Source organism: Phalacrocorax carbo, chromosome 1 (assembly GCF_963921805.1).
Source record: "Phalacrocorax carbo chromosome 1, bPhaCar2.1, whole genome shotgun sequence".
Lineage (NCBI taxonomy): Eukaryota > Metazoa > Chordata > Aves > Suliformes > Phalacrocoracidae > Phalacrocorax > Phalacrocorax carbo.
The window spans coordinates 216442987-216470164 of NC_087513.1; the positions used below are offsets into that span (position 1 = coordinate 216442987).

General features: G+C 45.6%; 1 protein-coding gene across 8 annotated transcripts in view; it reads right to left on the reverse strand.

The window, feature by feature from the left end:
* Positions 1-27178, reverse strand: part of FAM168A (family with sequence similarity 168 member A) — a 228197-nt gene that overhangs the window by 152182 nt on the left and 48837 nt on the right. For 4 of the 8 annotated variants that reach the window (XM_064441558.1, XM_064441560.1, XM_064441562.1 and 1 more), the window contains exon 2: positions 16831-16923. The exons of 3 other annotated variants lie outside the window; for them this stretch is intronic. The gene's annotated coding sequence lies outside the window, so the exon portion shown is untranslated. Of the gene's footprint in view, positions 1-16830; positions 16981-27178 lie in introns of all 8 variants that reach the window. One more of the 8 variants, XM_064441559.1, reaches the window with a different exon arrangement.

Genomic DNA, 27178 nt, shown 5'->3' on the forward strand with positions numbered 1-27178 from the left:
ACTCATACTACACCCCTCGGTGAGGTATTAAAGGCAGCACGCCGGAACAGGTTCTCTCAACAATATTTGACTGATAACCTCCTGAGCCCAAGCGATACTGATTTTTTTTTAAATCATCATTAGCACCAGCTGATTCCTACATGGCATTCAGCTGGCATCCTGCAGATGCAAAACCTTCATACACAAAAAGTAATTTTTTCCCCCAAGAAATTATTTTAAGGAAGGAAAAAGACTTTTCTCCCCACTTAAAGCAAGCTGCATTTCTGTTTAAAGAGAAAAATTTAATACACATTTCCTCTTGTGTAGAAAATATTCTGATTGCACAACAGAGACCCCTATTCTGCTGATATACTTTTGGCGTAAAATAACACTCCAGAAAATGAGTTTTTAAAAACACAAAAGACAGTAAAATATATACATTAACAGTTTCGAATACCTACACCCACTCTGCAATCCCCAGGGATAAACCCAACAAATTCATACGCTGGTTAATTAGCTCTTATTGCCTGCCACATGTAAAAATGAACAGCCTTCCTGCCACCGCGGCAATAATCTGCAGTCAGGACGCGTTTTATCATCGTATCAGCTGCAGCCACCGCCAGCCCTGACAACAACTGAACGGTTTGGCAGAGTGCCTCAAATTACTGCCGACTAAAAGCACTTTAAACCGTCCTGCTGGAGCTTGACATGACAAATAAAGCAATGATTCATAACTGAATTCAGCGAGACGCTCTGGAAGGCAACGAGCGGGCTTGCTGATGAGAACTCGCCATTCCTCCACGCCGGCAGCTGGGGGAAGGGAGTCCGAGGATGCTCTGGTGACATGCCAGCGTTATCAATCTGCCCAGAGAGACGGCTAAACGAAGGGGAGGCATCCAAGGAAGCAAGTGACGGTAAATAAGCTGCAGTGGTCTTCCTATACAACAGCATTACACTCAATTACCTTCCATAGTCTGTAAACTTTCTTCCTATAATCCTTTTTAAATCAATGAGAGAACTGGGTACTGATTCTGAAATCCCTCCTTACTTGAACGTTAAATGCAAAATATTTAGCGACCCAAAACCAAGTCCAGCAGAGCAAGCAAAGCTATCAGCTTATAAACCCCCAACAAAACCTTTAATGAACTGACAAAAATAATCCTCAAGCAGTACCTGTGAAACAACCCTCGCAATTCATCGATGAGCCATTTTATTGTCAACTCCTGGTGAACAGCAAAATTTTTTTTTTCAGTTCTTCTCCAGGCATTTTTGCTGAAGAAATACCTTTCACACCTGACCTGCCCACAGACAAGGCAACAGCGTCTTTGCAAACGTAGAGTGCTGCCATGACCATTTCTTGGTCAAGTCAACAAAAAACGCCTATTTTGAAGTCCCTTCAGAAACAAGACTGCAGTTTACACTATGGTAATACATCCGTCTTGAGCAGCTTTTGGAGCAGAGTGCACTGAAGTTATTTTTATGATCAGTTTTCCTTCCTTGAGCAAGATCTAAGTCCTCTCAGTGACCCCTTTAATAAAAGAGAAATAGGACACTGGCCACCCGAAACAGGTTCAAAGCCAATGTACAACTCCTAGACAGATCATTTGATCTACAATACTTGGTTTAGGTTCTCATAAAGACTAATTTTAATCAAATATCTTACATAAGCACATGTGTAGATCCACTAGTGGCCACCAATGCAGGCAAGACTGGCAGGGTACCGCTTGTCTTCCCTAACCATCTCCATTTGAATTTTTGGTGTCTAAGCTATGTTAGTGGTTCAGATGTCCTCCATCACCAACTCGAAGAAACTTCAAAGGCAAATTCACCCTATTTTAACACAACTGTCTACAGCAGGTGGGAGGACCATTTGCTGCAGATGTCTATGTGTCCCCACGAACTATGAGAGGAGCCTAGACGAGGAACTAGGTGCTTCACTTTTAGGTGGCTGAGTATGTAAGAAATTAAATCCCCCCAAATTGCCCTCACCCTCAGTCTAAGACACCTTTCACAAAACGAATGCTATTTCTAGAGAGAGAAAAACCTGGACAGAAATATTTCTGATAAGGCCTCACGTGTATATAGAACAAAATGGAAGTGCGGTTAGTGATGTACAGCCCCATTATGCTTTTTGAACTTGCAGTCTTGAAGTTAAGCTGTGTTTTATTTTTAACTAGAAATTATATGCTCACAGACTCCCAGGCTGGTGGGGCTGGAAGGGCCCTCTGGAGCTCACCCCGTCCCACCCCTGCTGGAGCAGGCACCCCCAGAGCAGGGGCACAGGGCCGCGTCCAGGCGGGGGGTGAATGTCTCCAGGGAAGGGACCCCACAGCCTCTCTGGGCAGCCTGTGCCCCTGCTCTGGCACCCCCACAGCAAAGGGGTTTCTCCTCATGTTCAGGTGGAGCTTCCCGTGTTCCAGCTTGTGCCCGTGGCCCCTTGGCCTGGCGTTGGGCACCGCTGAAAAGAGCCCGGCCCCATCCTCCTGACACCCACCCTTCAGATATTGATAAGCACTGATGAGACCCCCCTCAGCCTTCTCTTCTCCAGGCTGAACAAGCCCAGGTCTCTCAGCCTTTCCTCACCAGGGAGATGCTCCAGCCCCTGATCCCCTTGGCAGCTCTGCGCTGGCCTTGCTCCAGCAGCTCCCTGCCCTTCTTGAACTGGGGGGCCCAGAACTGGCCGCAGCCCTGCAGGTGTGGCCTCACTGGGGCAGAGCAGAGGGGGAGGAGAACCTCCCTCGCCCTGCTGGCCACACGCCTTTCCATGCCCCCCAGGGCACCGCTGGCCCCCTTGGCCCCAAGGGCCCGGTGCTGGCTCAGGGTCAGCTTGCTGTCCAACAGCACCCCCAGGGCCTTCTCAACTCAGCTGTATACAAGACACAAAACAATGTGTCTCCTTTTCCCCAGCTGTGACACCCAGAAAGACTGACAGACAGCAAAAGGCATGCGCTGCGGTGCCAAGATGGCCTCAAGTTTGTTTGGTTTTCTCCCATTTACATTTTCGCTACATCTAACTGCAGCCCTTAAACTTCTAATTCACCTATTGACATTTCTTCCTCTCAGAGCAGCATCTCCCTTATTCACAGATTCACGCCAGCCATGGGGCTCGGTGTGGGGATGAGTACGGCCGGCACCTTCATGGATCCAACACGTGCTGCCTCAGGGAGGCTGACAAACTGGGAAAAGCCTTTCACATCTGCAAGAGAATGCATTGGCTGCTTTGGTGGAAGTGGAGACCACTGTTTCCACACTTCAATATAAAAAAAATGGAAAATAAATATGTGTAAGGAACCTGTCTCCAAAATGGGGGAGAACATTGGGCAAAAGAATTTGTGACAACATTCTTAAGGCAGCTTGTGCTCCTCTACCAATTTGCCTTCAGTCTTCCCAACACTTTTGTACCTGACCTGCTCTTCATTACAGAAGTAGACTACATCCAAGGATAACTAGGATCCTAATGATCTCTCATCAGCTAAACTTCGCAGCAGAACACTTCCAAAGAAAAAAAAAAAGGTCAAAACCTGCCATCAGTAGAAGGAAAATTTCAAAGGACCAGGAAACCAGCTAAGTTGTTAGCTTTTCCTGCTCAAAATCTGTAGCTTGTAAGGATCCACACCCCCACTGAAAGGATGTACAACATGGAACCAAGGAAAGGCTGTTGCATGAAGTGAGCCATAAAAGAAGTATAAAAGGTTAAGAACAGCTGGCGGCTGTTGTATACGCGTTTTGTGACCGAATACAGCATTTGCTATGAAAAAAAAGATATTTTAAATTACAAACTCTTGGCCCATCCACCACAAGGACCACCAGCCAGAACTGGCCACATCTTGTTTCATTGACTCTGCTCCAAAGGGGCGCAGACAACCTACTCCCAAACCATACACTTCTGTCCCAAATTGTACGTGGGAGTTCGCCCATGGAGCAAAGGTAGATTGGGAGGCTTTGGGGGTTGTTACGTGGGATGAAAAGGAGAAAGACGGAACCCTCGCCTTGAAATAACACACGGGAAAAAGCAAATAAAATCTTTCGAACAGCGATATCTACACAGTGCCTATGTCTTTGTCTTTGGGAAGAGGGATTAGGGCAGAAAGCTGGCTGTGCTGGTCCTCGTTTGATATGAAAGCTAGAAGACACTTTGGGCTAAAGGCCTGACCCTGTTCCAGAAACTACTTTATTATGAAGGAACTGAAGAGAAGGAGGTCTGTAAGACAGGACAGTAAGATTTCTGCCTAGCAGTCACAGCAGTTAAGCCAGCTGTCTTGATGAAGGGGAAAAAACACACCGGAATAGAACCCAAAGGCTCAAAAGAGCAGAAGAAAGTAATTTTGAGAGTAGGTCAAAGCTCCAGAGCGGATTACCTTTCCAGTTTGAGTCTTAACGCTAGAGACATGCTTCAAAAAGCTGACCAGCGAGATTCTGCTGATACCACGGATGACCCCATAACGTCTGCATGCTCAAGCACTAGTCAAGTATTAAAAGTGAATGTTGAAAACCGTGCGAGTTAGGATCAAAACCGGCAGAATTAAAAGGTGCCTTCCCCTTCCTTCCTTCCTTCCCCTTACATTAAAAAAGATATATATTCTAAAAAAACCAGCTGAATATTTTGTATACCTGGCATTATTAGGTTATTCAACATCTCTACTTGAAAACAGCAATCTAAGCACAGATCTCTGGAAGAAGGACAGAGTGGACTTTATTATATAAAGTTTTCAAGAAAGAGGCCCTCTCCTCCTTTATCTGAATCAATTCCACTGTAGCTTGAACTTGTTTTTATTAGGCATCGGTATGATTCCTCTCCCTCAAGTACTGCACTATCTGAGCAGGCAATAGCCTTAAAATTGAAGGAAGGGCTGCTAATACTTGCTGGAGCTGAAATAGCTAGCAAGATTCTCCCAAATAAAATCCCTGCTATGAGGCTGCTGGGTAAAGGTGGTCTAATCGAATCCCAGATCATATAAGAAACTTCAAAAGATTCACTTCAAAGTGCTACTTCAGCAAACGAAGTAGATGAGTCAATATAATGTTTCTCATACTGGAAAGAACCACTTCCTTCAAGTGGGGAAGGAAAACAAATGACGGCAAGTCAAAGACGGAAACATTTGTGGTAGCTGTGAATAACCATCCTCAGGCTGCGGCTGCAACGAGGTGATGGGCTCACGCTCTCCTGGCTGTACGGGCACACGGTACGATGCCCTGCGCACCGGTGGTCCCAACACGCTGGACTTGTTTCTAAGGATGTGCTGGCTGAGAGAGAAAAACAAAACAGAAGCTCCAAGGCTTTCATTCTTACCCAAAAATCTGTCCGGCAACTCACTGCCCCAAGGACCCAGATGCGTTGGGGAAGACAGAAAGGCAAACAGTTCTTTCAAGGAAATAGAAATGTTTTAACCTGTCAGAACCTGAGCTCGGGCCTGAAGCATTTTGCTGCTTCTCCAGGCAGGAGTATCAACAGCGACTGCACCGGATCAAGGCGCCGCATTCTTTACCCTGCTTCAAGCGCTAACGATGTTATCAACTGCTGCAGGAGAAACAAACTTGGGAGCCTAAACAAACTGACAGATAAGTGAGGGAAGAACCAGCTCTTAAATATCTCCATGCCGCTAAAGATATTTGTCATTTAGGTCTGTCCGTGTTGCCGTTAGGGACCAAGTTTTGCTAAAAATGCAGTTTAGAGGCAGTTTCCATTTCCCTGAATATGGAGAGGACATTTACAGTTCAATACTCCAAAGTCCTCCACAACCACCGACAGCTCCCGAGGCCCACAGTTGGATTCCCAATGTCTCATTTTCCGTATTTAGCCATTCAAACGCATGGATAGGATTTCTTCTAGGGTATAAGTGCTACTAAAATTTTTCAAATTGTTTTAATTCAAATAAATAAGTAAATAAACCCCAACCAAAACCAAAAGCAAGGCAGAGAGAGTTCTCCTCTCTCTTGGTTGTGTAAGACCTGTTACAAGAGCTTCCTAACCTGCCTCTAGTCCTCCCTAATCCCTTCACCAGTCTAATTAAAACCCATTAAACAAAATCCTGGAGATTCTCTTTCCACTACCTTTTCCTGAAGAAAACTGGACAAATTGCCAAGCAGCAGGTCTCACTTTGGGTTTTTGGAGGAAATGAAAGACTAAATATCTATTTTAAGGTTTCTTGGAGGGTGTATTTCGAATAGACGCAACACTTCTGAAATGACACGCAGCTACCCCTCTCCTAACTCTCATAATCTTACCTCATCACTCAAAATTTCTTTCACCTTTTTTCCTAGAGTAAAAAACTTGAGATATATGATGAGCTGATTCAATGACACAAAAAAAAAAAAATACCCAGAGAAAATTAAAAACAAGGAGCTCCTTGAACACTCGTTTCCCATGGAGTTATTTCTCACATCGATTGACTTTGGTCAAGCGGAAACTTGAAACAAAGCTTCTGCCATGACAGGGCATTTATCAGATCACTGAAGGTTTTCTGGCACTTTGTGTGTGAATACATGTTGCCACATTACCCACTTACAAAACGCCTTCTTCCTTTAACTTGCAGTATTTTCACGAGACCTAGAAGAACTTAATCATCTCCGAGACGTCTCCTTCCCTTATCAGACTTCCCAAGTTTGCAGAATGGAAATGCTTGCACGGAGAGTGTGAAGCCCGATTTCCCTAGGATATCAGGATTTGAAAAGAAATGGTTAAATCCTAATTCTTGCTTTAAGTCTAACTCCTGATTCTAAATGAATCTAAGACTACACTCCCTGCAGAATTGCTCTGCCTCCCCTACCACCTAGCTCTGCAATACATTTGCAGAAATTAGGTTAGCCATGTTAACAAGGCTCATGAAAATAAAAGCATCTTCCTGCCAAGACTCAATGCCAGGACCTCCTCGCTGTTCTGCCCATGCCCTCCACTTGCCCTGCCTGCACAGCCCTCTTCTGATTTATCCTGTGGCCCCCATCCCTGTTAAAGACTGGCCTTTCCCCAAACTCAGCTAAATTAGCCCAAATCATTAATTCACCATCTTCTACTCTAATTTACGAGCTTCCCAGGAAAGGGGAAATTTCTCCTGGCCGGTCCCCATAGCATATCGCATGCCTTGTCTTACACTAATAATCATGAGCAAACTCAATATCTGAAGCAGAAGGATATGCTTTAAACTCTTTCTGAAAAGCAAATATTGCAGAGATGACAAATTATCATTAATGTCTAACCAAGCAGGCAAGGAGCAATCATTTTTATTATAAAACTCAACCTGCCTCATGAAAAATAAGTCTTCAGATATTACTAATTTTCTCTTTTGCCATTATTTGATAGCAGAGAAGGAAGGAACCATTAGAAATTGTTTACATTATGAAAGAAAAAGCCCGAGCAAGAGGGAACAATGATGATAATGAACGAGAGGATGATATTCAGCAGGCAAATCCTTGCAAAAATCCTTCAGGAACGGAGACTAATTTGGTGGTGAAGCAGCACGTGCATTTGCCAGCGCTAACACAGGTACGTACTTGGGCAGGCCACGCTTTTTAATCTTCTGGAAATGCTTCTTTTGCATCCGTCTCTGAGCAAACACACAACTCCCACTCAAGCACAAGCAGAGGTTTGAGTACCGGCTCTCATCATTGGCCTCACTGAGAGGTGCAAACCATTGTCCTGCTGCAGAGGACACGGCAACGCAGAGCTTCTGGGGACCCGCGTGCAGCGGCTGTTTTGTCGTATTATCCCCATAAAGAACCTGGAGACCCACCATGTAGTGCTGGGTACCCAAAATTTGACACTTGGTTAAATATTCTGCGATTTAATGATTCGTACAGCTCTCTGATTTTTAAATTGCAACTTGTCAATTAAAACAAACAAACAAACAAAAAAAAACCTCATCAGTCCTAATTTGTCATTTAACAAATACACGTTTCTTTCTAATGCCAACCCTTTATTGGACCAGGCAGAATGATAATCACAACTCTTTGCAATGCCTCTCTGTTTTCATTGCCATTTCCAATGGATTGAAGCAACGACTGAACAAGAGGAAGATGAAAAAAAAAAAATCCCCAAACCCACCCTAGCGTTGCCTTACAACTCTGCTGAAATGCCAAGAATCAGAGGTCCTTTTCCACCTTCTCTTACCGAAATTTGGTTAGTTAAAACAGAATGGAGTTTTCCATAGGGTTGGAAAAGGGCAGTGCCTTTACAGCAAAGTGTGGGCACGCACCAGTCCACAGTCTGGCAGCTTTCAGCCATGGGGCCAAAGGTAGCACGTGGATGCGTTTTGAACGGTACATCGTAGGTTTAGGAGCTAAGCACGAGGGTATCTGGGGAGACGTGACAGCTCTCACTGTGTCCTAACCCCAGCAGAAGCCAGGAGAGTCTCTCCAGCAGCGAGCCATGACACCCTCTAGTAAAACCATCATTAATATCTACCTGCAGACACAGGCTCCAGTTGCTATTGGGTTTCTACTGACAAAATTAATGGTGAGAGGAGGGAAAAGCATACGCTATTATGTTTTCAAAGCTGCCAAACCTTGACCTGGCCTACAGAGGAAGGCAGACAACTTCACAGCGCAAGCATCTTTTAAAATACAAATTGCAATAGAAGACATCAGTATGTCATTGTACACACATGAAACATTCAAGAAACGACGGACGGCTTTTTGTTAAGCTGAGGACCTTCATAGAATAGTAGAATCATTAGTGTTGGAAAAGACCTCTCGGATCATCAAGGCCAACCCCCAACCCAACACCCCCAGGCCTCCTAAACCATGGCCCCAAGTCCCACGGCTACACGGTGGTTGAACCCCGCCAGGGACGGGGACTCCCCCACCTCTCTGGGCAGCCTGTGCCAGGGCCTGACCGCTCTGGCAGGGAAGGCATTTTCCCTCACACCCAACCTAAACCTCCCCTGACGCAGCTTGAGGCCGTTCCCTCTCGCCCTGTCACTGGTGACTTGGGAGCAGAGACCAACCCCCCCCTCACTCCAGCCTCCTTTAGATGTATTCCACCATTCTCCCTCATCTAGGGACTCATTTGCATGCTTAAAAAACATTTCTACAGTGGGTCACTGTTAGCAACATCACACATGCGCACGGCCAACTGTTATATTAAACACACACTATTGCAGAAAGGAAATGTATTGAAGGTACCACACCGGGCAACTATTGCCTCTTTAATCACAAGCATTAACAAGTTTGGATGGAAACCCAGTCCAACATTCATTTTATAGAGCAGTTAATGTGATAACATCTAAGACAGGAGAAAACTTTATACAGACAGAGGGAAATCTTAATTCAAAAACAAACCAGAGACAATTATTGAAAGTATACCTACAGTATTGTTTTTTTGGCAGTCAAGCATAATTATGGAAGGTCTATTTAGAAAAAAAACCTGAGCCTATGATATGCATTTCAATTAATTTTCAAACTTTTGTGCAGAGAGTAGATGGCTAGAATTGGATCCTACGGGAAACTACCATACACTGAAATATGCTCATAAATGTTACAATGTAGGAATTCCAAGTGTAAAACCCAGACAATGCTGCAAGGTCTGGGTTTGTTTCCTGTTAGGCTGCATGAAATGCCCCTGTGCTCGGCCCTGGGGAGGCCCCACCTCAAATGCTGGGCTCAGGGTTGGGCCCCTTGGGACAAGAAGGGCCTGGAGGGGCTGGAGCGTGTCCAGAGAAGGGCAGCGGGGCTGGGGCAGGGTCTGGAGCACAAGTGTGCTGGGGGGCGGCTGGGGGAGCTGGGGGGGTTTAGCCTGGAGAAGGGGGGGCTGAGGGGAGACCTTCTCGCTCTCTGCAGCTGCCTGAGAGGGGCTGGAGTGAGGGGGGGGCTGGTCTCTGCTCCCAAGTCACCAGCGACAGGACGAGAGGAACCGGCCTCAAGCTGTGTCAGGGGAGGTTTAGGTTGGATGTGAGGGAAAATGCCTTCCCTGCCAGAGGGGTCAGGCCCTGGCACAGGCTGCCCAGAGAGGTGGGGGAGTCACCGTCCCTGGCGGGGTTCAACCACCGTGTAGCCGTGGGACTTGGGGCCATGGTTTAGGAGGCCTGGGGGTGTTGGGTTGGGGGTTGGCCTTGATGATCCGAGAGGTCTTTTCCAACCCTAATGATTCTGTGACTCTATGAAATTTTGTCCATAGGTGCTACATGGAGGAGGAGAGACTCCCTAGAGGTTGAGGGCAATCAAAATATCACATTTAAGCTCCAAATCTATCCTTCATATTGTTACAATGTCAGGTGATGGCTTTGTGAGGGTCTAATGGCCGACTGGATATGGTGAATCTCCTGTGCTATGAGTCTATGAAATGGGTAGAGGAAAGGATAAAACATCAGTGCTACCTGTGGTGCCGTTTACTAAACTTCCATTACGTTCACGTGCTGTCACAGTACTGCACAACAGGCCAATCCAAGGCTCTTGAGAACATATCCTTTCCGAGGTTTACCAAGGGTACCCACACCTTACAACAAATCCTCTGGATATCGTTACTGTAAATCTAACAATACCAAGTTATCACATTCACATGTTAAAAAGAACATTCCTCTATTAAAATATACATAAAGTTCTGGCAATTGCTTTACAACTTTATTGCTTATAATTGTACAAGGCTCTTGCTCTTCAAGCCCAATCACAGTATTTCACGCTAAACTCTAATTATACAATCTAGCATGAAAAAGCCAGAGATACAGACCCTTTAACAAGCTTAGGCAAAAATCAAAGGCCCACAAAGGGCTAAATCAAAAGCTGACTCACACCAACTCTATTCTTTGTGCAGTCAACCAAGACTAATTAATGCTTTTAATGTCAGTTTACCCCTTTTGGCACTATAAATCAGAACACGCAGCTTTTATGAGTTAACAAAAGAATCTGTGAAAGGTGTAGCTTATTAACCAAACGCACAAATTCAAATGCACTTCATCAGAAACAGGTATATTTAGCAGCATTGTGCTCATCGAGCAGAATTATCTGCAGGCTGTACACAGAGAACATGCGTTTATCAATACAAACAAGGCTGGCACACCGGGAAGAGGTGGTAAATTATACATCTGAAAGAAAGGCCACCGCTTCCAGCACGGCTTTTGTGAGAGCAGAAATGTGGAGCGAACACTGCGGGAAGGCGTTACAGAAAGGTGAAGGGAACATACTGGATGCTTCCCTATAAACTCAGCTCAGCCACAGAGGCTGCAAGAACTGAGCAAGGTATTGCACTGCTTCAGCAGGAATAGAAAAATTGGTCTTCAGGTAGATCTCCTACCATCGCCCATGCGGCTGGGCCCTTCAGCAGCTTCTCCGTAGCATGCTGCACTCGTCTCGATGCACCATTTGAAGAGCTCTCATTAGGGTTTTGTTTCTTCCCCTCATCAGGAAACACAGATCTCCATTTTTCTGTTGTTTCTGAAATCCATTCTGCTCTCTGTGCAGCAGCCAGTTGGGACTTTCATTTTGCAAGTCCGCTGGACATCAGCCTGGCCTCTAAGAGAAGCAGCTATCGCAGGGCTACAAAAAGATACCCATGTGGTAAACCTCAGTCCAAAAAGATGTCAAGGCCACAAATCTTTCAAGATACATACACGATTTTTTAAGAAAAGATTCAATACAACTCACATCCTAGACTCAGAGGAAGAAAAGAGACTCTAACTGCATCTTTAATATGCACATAAACGCGTAGATCAAAAGTAGAAAGTCAGTCCAGAGCATCTTGATAAGTCTGGTGTCAGAGATCCTCTCTGCTGCTTATATCCATAAATCTTATTAAAACCTTCTTTTTATTTTAAATCAGTTTTTGACAGTTAATTTTTTTTTCCTTGTTATGGGAAATGTCATCTTCCTAACGATTCCTCACTCCCCTCACAATTACTGTTTATCAGCAGTATTGAGCCATAAAGAATCATGAAGCTGCTTTGTCAATAAAATAATTCCTCTACGCCCCAAACTAATCATCGTGGGATGTTCAGGCTGATGTTCCTATCCTGACACTCGATCACAATGCATCCCTGTGGCACAGCATCCATCACGCACCCCAGACAGGCAAAGGACACTGCCGGTTCCATCTGGAGAGCTGCACTGGCTTTGGGGAGTGACACAGCCCAGCTTGGGGACCCGCAGTCGCAGTTCACGTGCGTGTCATCAGCCAGTGACTGCGACTGCCACGAAATACTGAGGCAAAAACATTAAAAGAGGATTTTTTTTAAGGAAGTAGACCTGACTAAGAGAAACATTTGCATGAATGCTGCTTGGGATCAAATGCTGGGTCATTAATCTTTATAAATTCATCACCTCATGCAGGGAAGAAGGTTCCCTATGTGATACATTACAGCATATTTAGGTACATCAGGGAGGGGGTTTCCTCTCGCTGACACATCCAGCATTGTAGTAATGTTCACAAAGGAACAAAAATCTTCTCAGGAAGTGAAAATTCCCATGAAGCAAGGATGGACAAAGTAATTACAGATCCCAAAGCCTTCCAAACGCTATAATATTTGTGACTGACATGCGAGAGAGGGAAGAAAGGGAATCCAACAAAAATCCAACACCTTGTGGGACTTGGGACTCAGATGAGGTACATTTAAGGGAGCCTTGCTGCTCCATGACTCTTCAATTGTATGTAAAGACAAAGGAGATACAGCTTAAGAGAAAGAAGAGTAGAATCACAGAATCATGAAGGTTGGAAAAGACCTCTCGGATCATCAAGGCCAACCCGCAACCCAACACCCCCAGGCCTCCTAAACCATGTCCCCAAGGGCCATGGCTACACATTTTTTTAACATCTCCAAGGATGGTGACTCCCCCACCTCTTGAGTACCTACGCTCTCCACTATGAACCAAGACTGTCCACTTTCCCGCTTCTTCCAATATATGGCATAAGGTTGCTGGGCAAAACCAAAAGCAACAAGAGCAGAAGAAACACGTTGGAGAGTTCTGCTCTCGAGGCGGCTGATCCCGCTCACTGTAAGAGCATCCTTAGGAAACTCCTAAGCATGTCACACACTCAGCACGGAGTCGGTGATGTGGTATGGTGGAAAACACCAGTCCTCTGACTCGTCCTCACAACCAAACCCTTAAACCCCACAGACAACAGCAAGACCCTCTTCCCTCAAGACCACCATCTGAATCAGAACACCAGCAACCTCAAGTTAAGGGTCTCAGCCATTCCCTCACCAGTTACCAGGTTCATCTCTTAGAATCTAAGACTGAAATATCACCAAATTAAAGAGCTCTGAAGCACCAGGCAACATTCCTGAGCCCCAGTTTATGCTCCGTCTGCTTACACACTACTGCAGTGTAGATACAGTCACACCAAGCCGTGTGGATGAGCAGCGTGCTCCTAACTCAGAAGCATGTTCACAGACACAGCTGTGTCATGGAGCACATGGAAATAAACATGCTAAAAACCCACAACATGTCCAGACTAGATAAGAGGTTACATTTTAAAACACTGTTAATGTTCTAATATGACCTATTTCCCTCCTCTAAACACGACCCAAATGAAAAAAGGGAACATGAACCACTGTCCTTGGTATCACCATCATTAGGCTCCACCCGGAACAAGGGACAGGGATCTCCTTTCACTCTTAAATACTTGCATGATGTCTCATAGGATCCTGGGACCTACGTAGAATCACAGAATGGTTTGGGTTGGAAGAGGGACCTTCAAAGACCACCTAGTCCAACCTCTCTGCCATGCGCAGGGACATCTTGCACTTGATCAGGTTGCCCACAGCCCTGTCCAACCTCACCTTGAAAAATTCCAATGACTGGGCATCCACAACTTCTCTGGGCAACCTCTTCTAGTATCTCACCACGCTCAGCATCAAACACCTCTTCCTTATGTCCAGTCTAAGCCTATCCTCCTTCAGTTTAAAACTGTTGCCCCTTGTCTTGTCACTGCAGGCCTTGGTGAAGTGTCTCTCTCTGTCCTTCTCAGAAGCCACCTTTACATATTGAAAGGCCGCAATAAGGTCTCCCCGCAGCCTTCTCTTCCCCAGGCTGAACAACCCCAGCTCTCCCAGCCCGGCCTCGCAGCAGAGGGGCTCCAGCCCTCGGAGCATTTCTGTGCCCCCTCTGGCCCCGCTCCAACAGCCCCGTGTCTGTCCCATGCTGAGGAGCCCTGAGCTGGACACAGACATAACTTGGCTTGACAGAAATCACCTTCCATATCATATGTTCTCTGAAAGGAAATTTATTCTCCAAAACAGAGCTGGTAATTCAAGAAAACTTAAGATCTGTGAACAAAGAATTTGCTCATGTAGCACCAAAGAAAATCAAAGTGAGGTAGTCAGGCCCCAACAGCACAGAAGTACCCTTCACTTTAACTTCTGGATTCGGTGCATTCCCAGCACAATGAAGACCACAAAATGGACCCCACCACACTGGCATAAACGGTCAGGAGACTAAAGATCAGAAATTTTCCACATAAGTTCAGAAACATTGAGGTGAATGGAGCAAATATATAAAGTCCAGGCCCAGTTAACCGCACGCCAAATTCCACTCACACACGTTGTATAAAAAACAGCCTAACGTAAAAGCACATTTAAAAGTATTTACATCAAACCAGACCATTACACAGGTAAGAGAGGTATTTTTAGATACACATGGATTTTACACACACAAACACAGACACACACAGGGTGATTAACTATTTAATTGCTGGAATTCCACTTAGGACTTGGGGGAGTGGAGTACTTCCTGAGCAGGAAATAACCTAAACTAAGTAAACTAAGTTAAGAGGTCAGGCACGCACACAATTCAAGAATTTAACTCAATTTCTTCCGCCTTTTGATTTCTGAACATTGTTTACCATCATGAGTCTAAAAGTGAGAGTTTCAACCCAAGATAAAGACACCCGAAAAGTAAATGTCTGAAGTGGCTGGTGGAGATCCCAAGCAGCGCAGTCACAGCCTGGACACCAATTCCGATCAGCTTGAAGAGGACAACCAGCAGCTAGTCAGCCAGATCTCCCCAGGCTCCATCAGTTCCACTCTTGAGATCTCCAGGGACCCAGGTTGGGAGCTCAGACACTGAGCACACACAAAGCTGAAACTTAATTTACTTAATCTGGAGCTGAATTAGACCAGGAGTCCCTTGGACCAGAAGGCGTCTTTCTCATGCAAAACTAACACTTAACAACATATTCTCATTTGAAAAAACATCTTGTCTTCCAGATCCTCCCCACCTCTGCTTTCTCCCTACCTCACAACCCATCAAATGCACACCCTTGGCTTTGCTTCTCTTCCTTCTGCAGCCGTGGAGCTCTGTTTCTCAGGCCCAGAAAAAGCAGCAAAGCCCCAACTGTGTCCCCTACTGTTGCTTCAACGTGGAAATCTGCGGGACAGTACGCAGAAAAAGGGGACAGGAGCAGCAGCAAAGTCCCTTTTTTTTTTTTCCTTTATGCTTTTTTCTAGCACGATACACAACAAAAAGGGGAAGAGGGAGGTGGAAAGGGGGCCGTTGTTGTTGCTTCAAGGTTGGCACAAGCAAGGACGAAGCAAAGCTTTTCTGAAATGCTTGGCACTTTCTCTCCCATCCCACCAAAGACAGGTGGAGTTGCTGAGGGTGGGATGAGGAAGGAACAACAGCCTGGTTTTATCCCTACCCAAAGAGCAGGCACCTAATCAGGACAGGTTTTTCCCAAAGCAGGGCTGGAGCACTTCTGCGTGCTAAAATAATGGGAGGATAAGGGCAACAGCACGCCTAAATGTTCAATCCCAGTGCAGTGCAGCAGATCCAAGAGCAGAGAGCACTGTTGCTGTCTGTCTGCATCTGGTTTTTGGCAAATCTGACTTGAATGGGAGCAGAGCACTCAGTGGGCATCCGGGCAGCTGACATTTAAAGTTCATGTTACTAAGCAAGCAGCAAAACATATAAAAGGGGGGGGGGGGGGGGAAAATGAGTCAACCCTGTTTTTCCATACTCCTGCACAAGAACAGCTGGACTGGGTCAGACTGACACTTCAGCTATCCCAGTGCCTTCTCTGCAGCAACAACCAAGTGTGAATACTTAGGGGAAAATCTAGGCACAGGGCAGGCACGCAGTGACATTTGCCCAGCGTACTTCCCAGCCCGCAACCGTGTGCAGCACAGGGATTTCCTGAAGTGGTGTGTTCGTATTGAATAGCAAGTTGTATATTATGTTACACCGCTATCACAACATTTTTTATTTTCTTATATATAAATGCCTAGAGGGCTCGACCTGTTCAGGTCTCATGATGCCAGGCACCATATACAAAAATAAATAGTTAAGATAGAACCTGCCCCAACCAATTTACAGACCATATTACACTGCAAAGTTTATATTTAAAGAAAAATGTTTCCAGCTTTCTTTTCTGAAAGGCTGCAACATAAACTATTAGAAAATAATTTGTCTACAGGCAAACAACTGAAATTTGTACCAGGAATCATGCCTTTGCCAAGCCACTAATTTTGACCCAGCCTTCTTTTTAATATAAAACAAAAATAAATTCTTTACTAAGAAGATATTAAGGCTAATAAACACTAAAAAGCCTAATGCTCACACTTCTTTATGGGAGTAGCACATACCTACTGTGTGCTCTACTCCAGTCTGCTGACTACCTTAGATTTATTAACTTTATAAATTGACACAAAATGATTCAGACACACAGTGTTGCTGGAGTTTCAGCTTATGCATTTCTTGACCCAGAAATTACTTGCTTAGTGTAAAACATAACACAATTCTGTACCAAAGCTCATCTAATATAAACAAGGGTCCAACCCATACCAAACACCAGCACTTGTTAATCAACACTTGCAATCTCTATGGCATCGAAAGCTTTTCTGTCCAGGGAGGGAGCAGGGGAAAAGGTGTTTGAAGGAGTATCTAAACTCAAGCGCTACAATTCGAGGGCACAGGTAAAACGTGAATTGATACCTCTTGGATACGAGCTTCCTTCGGATGGAGATAATCCGGAGAGGAGTCTGCCTATGGCTGCAGGGCAGTGAGTCTTCACAGCATTCCACAGCTCTGCAGCAGCAACCAACAGAGAGAAAGAGAGAGACCCGTGAGGCTCCGTGGGCAAACCTGTCGGACAGAAAACATGGCTTTTTCTAGAAAAGAGTGGTCTTTATCTCCACCGGAGCAAAAGGAGGAATGGGGACATGTGAGAAATGCAGTCAAAAAAGGAGGAGCGATGGAGATGCAGGATCAGAGGAGGAGAGGGAAGGAATACAGGAGCTGCCTACAAGACCGACAGTCACAAAAAAGACAGCGAGATGCGAATGGCCTGCCACTCATGCTTCCTACCCACTATCATTAAACAAAGAGATATGCATATATAGCGCACCTCCCTCACAAATAAATATCTCAAATTGCCTTCCACCTAAAAATACCAAGGACGCTTTCTTCCATCACTATAGGTACAGGGAGAAAGACAGCAGAAGTTCAACATTTGCACCTTCAGATCACGACACGAAACGTTTCTGCAGCTACACGCTACAGCTCAATGACTTTGGGTGCAATACTCACATGGCGCGTCTTGCACAAAGTCTACGTCAACTACGCTTTGCCTACGCTCTGCTGAAGAGTTGCGTAGAAACCAGAAACAAAGGGTATCAGGAGCGGATGAACTCAGAACTAGGATCTTCTCAGCTTTCAAAAGGGAAAAACAAAGTTCAAGCTTTCATTTAAATACCCACTAACAAGCTATTTGTCAGGATTTGAGACTAATCAGGCCAAACAAAGTTTTACACATTACTCCTACACCCTCCCTTCCCAGCTGACACAAAAGCTCAGAGAACTGAAAACGAAATACCTCAAAGTACAGCGTACAAAAAAAGCTCTCACACAGCTCCACATGCTTTATGCATTATACAGAGGAACAGAAAAACCACTGTTCACAAACCAGGACCGGTGCTCCTTATAACAGTTGCTTATTTTAATCAAGCCGGTACCAAAATGTTTATATTAAATAGTTTTTCATTGATTTTAACGACTGATCCGGTATTAGTTTACATTCACTCAAAAAACACTCTAGGGGAGAAAACAGGATGCAGAAAGTGTCGAATCCAGTAAAACAACTGAGTGTTTCTTCAGGAGTGCTGATCCATCCCACCTTTCCCTGCAGCATTACACCCAGAGGCCCTTCAAGCCCAGCAAGTGAAACAGCACAAAACCAGAAATGAACAGGGGGAAAAAAAAAAAAGATAAATCTTCATTTTTACTGAAGTTCCCAGAATTGCCTCCTGCAGGAACCCACCACCATGCCATCTGAGACGGCACCCTCGGAGAGAAGTGAAAACCCACCCTGCTGATGCCCAAACATACAGATCATCCCAACGCCGTTGCTACCAAAAGCGTGAACGCGCTCAGGGAAACGGCTCAGTAATATTTCCACCTGTTGTACGGGTGCTTCACTTCTGTGTTTCCACCTTACAATAAGCACATTCGTTGCTTGGAATTTAATCCTGGTTTTAGGCTTTTTGACTTGCCTTTATGGTGCCCCAGTTCAAAGACATAACTCTAAAATATATAAGCAAACGCCTTTAGGAGAGACAGGGAAGCCTAAGTGAATTCCAGCAGAAACAACGACTTGACAAATCTCATCACATCAAGCTCTGCAGTGGCAAATGAGTCTCTCTCGGAGCACATTCTGTACTCAGAGTAGCCTCAGTGCTTCGGGAGATACCAAATATAACACAGCCCTGTTTTAACTTCCTTCCAGGAATACACACAGTCATTTATCAAGAAGACGTGGGCTGCAGTTTCAGTTCCAACAGCTTCAGTAACATTTTGTAAAATTAAACAAATGACTCCTTTTGTGGCAAGAAAGAAGCAGAAAATAGTCCGGGTCCAGGCAAATGGGGGAGAAAACCACCTCCCCCAAGTCTTCCTCCAGCCTTTAGCAATCTTATGAAAAGCACACCTTGCCAGCTACACCAGGTCAGCCTCAACCATGGGATCAACGATACCCGTTTGCGCAGCTTTTACACCTCAAACCTCGATGCCTTTGCCATTACTCTTTCATTTAGCAGGGCTGGTTTGATAGCTAAATCTGCTTCACGTCCAAGTTTTGGAATATTTTTACATCTTTACACTTGTGCAGCCAAGGAAGTCAATAAGCTTTGCTTTGCAAATACCGAATGCTCCCAGTGCGTGTCCAACACCGTGCTGCGTGTGCTGAATACACGAGGGTTTCCAGGCACCACCTCGATTTAGCAGGAGGACAGGATTGCAACAGCCTTTAATGCCAGGGGATTATCAGAAAGTTCACCTTTTTGTTCACCTCTAGCTGCTAAAGAGACAGAGAGAAGTATGGTACCCACCTCCCATTAACCTTGTCGGTGGGATCTTTCTTTAGCTGCAACAGCATCAATACCTCCTTGTATTGTGCTGCCACGCAGACACTCAGTACAATCACACTTTTAGGGAGGGAGGGTTTGTCCTTTTGCTGTTTTTTTTTGACCAGAAGTCAAAACGATTAGGTTCATAATAACTGGAAGCTCCTAGTGCGGAGAGAAGCTGCGATGAGCTGCACAGAGATGGAGGCTATCCACCGGCCTACACACACACATCACTGCCCTCAGTCACCGATCAAAGACTTGTTGTAAATGGTCAGAAGTTAAGAGAACTCACTCAAACTGGTACTAACACAAAATAAATCTAGTTTCACATGGACCTTTAACTTCAGTGTATGAGAAGGTGCAAGATGTAAATGTAATGGAAGGTTGGGGGTGACCTGCTGGAGAGCGGCTCTGCTGAGAGGCCCTGGGGGTGCTGGGGGGCAGCGAGGTGACCCTGAGCCAGCACCGGGCCCTTGGGGACAAGGGGGCCAGCGGTGTCCTGGGGGGCATGGAAAGGCGTGTGGCCAGCAGGGCGAGGGAGGTTCTCCTCCCCCTCTGCTCTGCCCCAGTGAGGCCACACCTGCAGGGCTGCGGCCAGTTCTGGGCCCCCCAGTTCAAGAAGGGCAGGGAACTGCTGGAGCAAGGCCAGCGCAGAGCTGCCAAGGGGATCAGGGGCTGGAGCATCTCCCTGGTGAGGAAAGGCTGAGAGACCTGGGCTTGTTCAGCCTGGAGAAGAGAAGGCTGAGGGGGGATCTCATCAGTGCTTATCAATATCTGAAGGGTGGGTGTCAGGAGGATGGGGCCGGGCTCTTTTCAGCGGTGCCCAACGCCAGGCCAAGGGGCCACGGGCACAAGCTGGAACACGGGAAGTTCCACCTGAACATGAGGAGAAACCCCTTTGCTGTGCGGGTGCCAGAGCAGGGGCACAGGCTGCCCAGAGAGGCTGTGGGGTCCCTTCCCTGGAGACATTCACCCCCCGCCTGGACGCGGCCCTGTGCCCCTGCTCTGGGTGTGCCTGCTCCAGCAGGGGTGGGATGGGGTGAGCTCCAGGGGCCCTTCCAGCCCCACCACTCTGGGACTCTGTGTCACTGCACTCGCTTGCTTTGTGCTGTAACCCCATCTCCTAGCCCTCTTCGGCTGGAGTCCTAGACTGCCACATTCTCTAGCCACAGCGATGCCACACACACGTGAAATTTAGACATCTTTACAGAAACACAGTCAGTCCCAATCAAGGCCTTCGAGTAGAAGTACAAAGACATTTATCAGAGAGTGAGAAAAAACAAACTTTAAAGAGGGAAAACATGACATGCGAGGAGGTATTCACTTGGAAAATTTAGGGGAATCGCACAACGCTGGGAAGTTCTGCTGGCACAACCATGTTTATCAAGAGAGTGATCTGGGATTAGCCGCACGATGCCATCAAAGCCCCCACACACAGTGTGCTGGTGCAGCTCTACCAGCAGAAAGCTGAATAAATCTGCAGAAGTCACCTCCATGCAGGACAGGAGCAGGTAGAAAGGGAAGAGAAAAGCTTGCCTCTCTGTAGATTAACAACAAAAAAAAGCAAGCAAAGGGAATAAACTCATTTTAGTGCTGAAGAGCAGCGGGCATACAACATAGCTAGGGTGGGCATTTAAACTGTAAGACGGCATTTTTAATTACCCATCTAAAAATGCTGGGCAATGTGTTAAAAGTCCTTCAGCACACACCTGAAGAAACTATGTGCCACTCCCTGAAGAGCTAGCTGGAGCTTTCACGTGAATCATCTAGAAATCAAGAGGAGCGGTTATCCAGCACACAAGTCCCTATCAAATAAATATTATTACTGCTTCCTTGGGGAAGAGAGTTAGGGAAGAAGAGGGCTCTCCTCGTCAGTGTTAATCTTCTTTTTTCTCCTGGTTGTCTCTAGGTCTAAACCGGGCTTATTGCTCCACTTATTAAAAAAAAAAACCCAGACAGAAAAGGGAGCAGGGAGTAAAGACTTCAAGAATACAGACAAAACAACCCCGCCTTCCCTGAGAGAGGCAAGTTTCCTCTTCCCACTCCTGCCACCCCGGCAGTCTCTTGCAGGCTCAGTTTCAGAGCAGACGGAGGTATCACCATCATCCCTTGGTACCACGGGAAGCCAAACGCTGATCTCACACCGGCAAGCTCAGGCAAAGCAAACACGGATGGAAACCTGGAATCCACCTCCTTTAGCAAAGGTAGAGCACCAGCTCCCCCCGTTATTGAGCTGAGAGCCATAGGTAGAGCTGCCTGAAAAAAATTATATAGGTCTTCCTGAAATGAAATACAGAAAGAAGGAGAAATATTCACTAGCTAAAAAGTCTGTTGTGCTTGGCAAGTATTATTGCTCTTTTTATTTTTGAGTTATGATCTGGGTATTTGAGGGTCTGGAAGAGATGCCGGAACCGTCCTCACCCACTCACCCACCAGGCACCCCCCTCTACGGCGGGGGCACTGCCAGCCACCAACAGCTCAGGTGTTCGATGAAGGTACTTGGATGCCTTATTGACTTTGGGAGGTGCTTGTTTCTTGGCAGCGAGGGGTTTGTCCTATTTGGGTCTTTTAGAGATATGGGATGTTGCTAAACCTTTGCTCTTCGGTCCTCACAGATTTTTGCCTTCTTTGCTTGTGAACCAGCTTTTTGCAACTGCAAGTGGAAAACCATCTCAGTTGAGAGTCAAGACTCTTCCAGCTCCTGCTTACTGCATTTGACTTCCTACCGACCCTTTTCAACAACTTGCCTAGAGCCAAAGTCACCCCAACTTGCTGAATAAATTCATTAGTTCACGTCGAACACATTTCGCGCAGGTTTCCCATTAACTTCTAATTTCCTAATTATTAGATTACGTGCTCTAGCTTTTAAAGCGATTTACCTCTATCAAGTAGAGCAAAGAAACCTAACGGGGTTCCGGCAGCCTGCTCCATAATGAAGCCCTCCCTCCCCTCCCACTTTCTCCTTGGTGTGAAAAAGTTTAAATCCCTTAACGTTTCCTTACCAGATTACTGCAGCTTCTTAGCAAGAAAACTTGTTCCCCAATATCTTCATCAACTACATGTGGTATTTCAAGCAGCGAAACAATATTTTTCATTTTAATTCTATCCTCCCCTCCTATGACCAAAATTGAGTTTGCTGCTTTTGTTTCAGAACCTATACCATTATTATGATCTTATTACAATTATTCTTCTATAACTCCCTTTTTTTTTTTCCTCCATTATTTTTGTTCTTCTTTCTGTAAAACTGGACTCCAGTGGTAGGAGCTGGGTACATGGATTATAAAATAGATTAAGAATTAATTAGAATGTGGTGATTAAAAAACCTGCCTTGGTAGATTGCAGATTGTTATGATAAAATAGCATTAGCATAATCCATTTAAAAATACACTCCACAATTACTTATCAAATGAAGATAAAAACATTCACTAAGTGTCTGACATGCTGGAGAGTAAAAATACAGCATCCTCCACTGAGAAACTAACTCTATTCTGTTGGACAGCACTACAAAATTTTCCTCATGAGGCAATTTTCCATCTCAAAAACCTTCCGTGCCGCTTGAGGCCCCTGAATTGCATGGCCATCCATCAGGACACTCACCGAGACTGGGATTTCTGAAGGAACGGAAAAACATAAGGCGCTAAAATCCAACTGGACAAGGTCTAATGATGCTTGACTGGAGCCAGGCACCTTCCTTTGAATCCTATTCCACAAGGTTTTGTGTTTAACCCTCGGAGTACCAAAACCCAGCAAAATGGATCTGCTGGGCTCCAAAAAAATAAAATTAAATTCACTGAGATTAGAGAATAAGCATCCCTTGGGGCAGCAGGGAGGGCTGCCACTGTAGCCTTGTACATCGGGCTTGTCCTTATAACAAACACATTGCTAATTCCAGCATGAAGAATTCTTCAAAAGTAGATGTTGAAGTTATTTACCTCCTGTTTTCATCAATTTTTCAAAACTGGTTCTTAAAGTATTGACTCTGGATTAGTTATTCTCCCTCGTGCAATTTATATCTTCTAAGACACTTAGAGGTTTCTAAGTCACAAATTACTTTGTAGGCAAAAGAAAACAATTTAATTACGTAAGATTAATATTAATCGAAGAAAACGATTTACCAAACTACTGACAACGCTCAACCTTCACAAGGAAACATAGGAAAGTTTCAGTATTAAAAAAATATATGCAACCGTCGCCTTAAAACTAGAAGCAAGCCTTACAGCAATAGCAGCCTTGTTTGACCTTGACTTCTATTTAAATAAAATAAAATCTGAGAAAAACATTCTAACACAAGCCTTCACAGCATTACAAAAGAGGGATTAATGAGAACATGGCAGACAATCTATTTGGGCATTGGGAAAAGCACTGACAGCGTTTCATTCTGAAAGATAATTCAGACACCTTTACTCACACAGTGAGTATAATTAAAGGACTACAATGTAAAGGCAGTAATAAAGGGTGTGGTATTGAGTTGGGAGCAAGGAGATACCACAGAGGGGATTCCAGAGACATTTGTCATAAAGCCTAACACATTTAGTATCTAAATTAAGGAAGAATAGGGCAAAATGTTAATGAATGTGCACAGGTTATCCAGAATGGAGCCGAGCTCAGTTCTTCTCAGGGCACAGTAAAAAAAAAAAAAAAGGAAAAAAAAAACCACCAAACTGAGAAACCAGAGTTATTGGGGGGGGAATCAAATGAGATCCACCTGGAGGAATTGGAAGCCAAAACATCTGTGAAAATACCTAGCAGGAAATAAAGGCATGGAAAGAAATAATTCTGGAAGGCAGAAAACATGGCAGGAAACCACGGGGACTTTACTGGCTGGAAGCGCCTTCCCGTCTTTCCTCCCCTCACAAACTGCCAGTTGCCTTTGTACCAACACGACTCTACGGAGCCGTACAGTGAACGAGATACTGAACCGATCTGGGTTAAAAATAACCTTTTTTGCTGTTCGCTGATCTGGTTCGCCATATGGCTCCTCAGAGAGTTGTACCAGCACAGTTAAGGGAGCCCTGCAGTGGGAACAGGCAGCAGAGGAGGAGTGAAACTCCCAAGAAAAATGCTTCACCCCAAAGGAAGAAAATACAAGATGCAGCCAAGAGGATTTGCACCGAGTGAAAAGGAGAGCACAAGCAGAAATTCACCCCGGTCTCCCCAAACGCCGCAGCACGTTGGTGACGCTCAGGAGAGAAAGGCTACCAGGACTGCCTGCGTCTCCCGAGCTCGCTTCTGCCAAGGGCTGGGCAAGCAAAGCCCCGTCCCTGACACTTGTCCCGTCCAGCTGGTGGAGTTTTTGAAGAAAGAGGATGAAAAGGGACTGGCAGACTGGCCATGCTTCCCAGCCAGCGCGGGAGCACGCGCACAGGCTTCACTAGCAACGTCACGCATGTCCATGAAAACTCAACGTCAAGATGCACGACGACTCGACATCTCAAGGCACACGATGAGTTTCTAAAATTAAAGGGTTTTTTAAACTCGAGAGTATTAAATATCACACAGAGCCACCTTTTTTTACATACAGGATGTAAGCGTGAACTAGAGATGTAAGAAAAGTGCGGAAGTCATTACAACTGGCAAAGTTGGGCATCATCCTTCCTCCAGGAACATCCTGTTGTCTCGGCTTGCAAGGAAGGCGAGTGACTAATGTCGGTATTCGTCTGCTGGGTATCACCCCTGGCCTCACCTCCCTTTTACATCATTTCTTCCACTATATTGCTAGGATTACTTGCCTGCTTGAAGGATGCCGCACCAAGGCTAGAAGGACAGAGCAAGATTAGGAACAGCAGCAAATCCCATCCCCATTTTTACTTACTCACCACTTACTGATTAAAAAAATAAAGCCTAATCCACTGAAAAACTGAAGGAGTTGCTTTTAAAGCCAAAGACTAGTAAAAGGACAACTACTGCCGAATATATCAGCAGTTTTTTGCCTGCGTCGCTCAGCTCCCTGCCACTGTTGAGCTCTGGATTTCTGCGCCAGAGAGGATTCAGGTGCGGACACGGCGGCAGGATGGGTGGATTCAAGATATTTAAGTCAGCCACTCTAATCTGAACTCCCATCAGTAGAAAAAAGAGACTTAAACAGAGTGAGATCTGGTTTGCTTTTATACCTACCTGTATTTAAAATGACTAATTCTTATAAGGCCAGTCTTTCAAACATGCCAGTTTACGAAGGCATGTTGCCGTATACCACATCTGCTACATTTTGTAATCCAGAAAAATACACACTGCAGACAAACACACTCATTCTTCATTTTCACTTTATCATGTTTAGAATAGAAAACGGCATTATGTTCTAGTCTAGTTCATTAATCTACTTCAACTTACACAGTCCGTCTCTGAAGAAGGTTTTTCTTAAATCTCCAAACTCTAGCAAAATAATTAGGCTCAACACACTGCCTAGTAGCAGAATTTGGGGAGAGAGGCGCTACTCTCAATAGAGGATAGAGGACTAAATTAAGGACTGATTAAAGAAGCTGGGGACACAGAAGCCCCAGAACAGGACAGGACATATCCAAGGATGCTGAGGAAGGTGGCCAATAGCAGCACAAGGCCTTTCAATATCAAAGTTGAAGGATGACAGCGATCGCACCCCAATTGCCTCTGGCAGGGGGATGACCAGCTCTGCATATGACGAGAGCGCACCAGGTGGCACTTACCTCGACTTCAGCAAGGTTTTCCACATGTCTCCCACCATTATATCCTTGTAATCTACCCACTCCCTTCATAGCTCCCCGGTTTGGCTACAAGGTGCATGGAAAATTGGCTGGCCTGTCAGACCGAAAAGGGGGTTGTCCGTGGGTCCAAGTCCAGCCGGTGGCTGGCTGCGTGTGGCATCCCTCAGGGATGACAGTGGAACCAATACTTTTTAACAGCTTTCTCAACACCTTTGTAGACAAGACAGAAAACATTTTCATTAAGCTCACAAAGCATATCAAATTAAGGATGAACTAGAGGAATCGTTAACATTTGGAGGGATCTTGCAACTCTGGAGAAATGGGCTACCAGGAAACTCATGGAGGTTCAGCAAAGGCAACTGCAGAGTCCCTCACCTGGGTTGGAATAACCCCATGCAGGAGCACATGGTGGGACCAGCTCTGCAGGAAAGGACCCGGGCTCCTGGCAGACAAGAACCGGCCTGTGAGTCGGTATGCCCTTGCACCAGCGAAGGCCAACCACATCCTAGGTTTTACGGCATGGAAGTTGTTTTTCCCCTTGGTTTGGTGATTTTGAAGCTTCACTTGAAATACTAGCTCTTGGAAACCAGCAGTACTGGGGTCCCCAGTACAAGACAGAGTCCAATGGAGGGCCATCAAGGTGGTCAAGTGGCCGGAGCACATGACAGGCCGCAGGAGGTGGGTTTGTTCAGCTTGGAGAAGAGAAGGCTTTGGGGGTCCTCCTTGGGCCTGCAAGTACCTACAGAGAAGATAAAGCCAGACTCTTTGACGTGCACAGTGAGGCAACAGGAACAAGTGGCTGCGAGGAGAATTCCAGCTGGGTATAAAGTAGAAACAAGTTCATATTGAGGGTTAAGCAGCAGTGGAAGGGGTGGCTAGAGAGGAGGTGCAGTCTCCATCCTTGGAATCTCCTGGTCTAGCAACCTGTATAACAGGCAAAAGATGTTCCTGCCCATGGCATGGAGGTTGGACTAGATGATCTTTGAAGGTTCTTTCCAACCCAAACCATTCTATGATTGTGTTTAGAATCTGGTTTTCATTGATGCTCCACGCCCAAAGGATGTTGGATGAAGTCTCCTGGTGGAGGCTTGTCTCTTGGGAGGCAGGCAGATGTTTTGAGCCAAGACAGACATGCTTTCCAAAATAAGGCATTTATTTGTCAAGCAGAACACTCTGTTTAGGGACAGTGAGATAAAACAGTAGAACAAGACCTGCACACACCTCTCTCACCACTTGTGATGGTTTTACCCATACTTTGTCCAG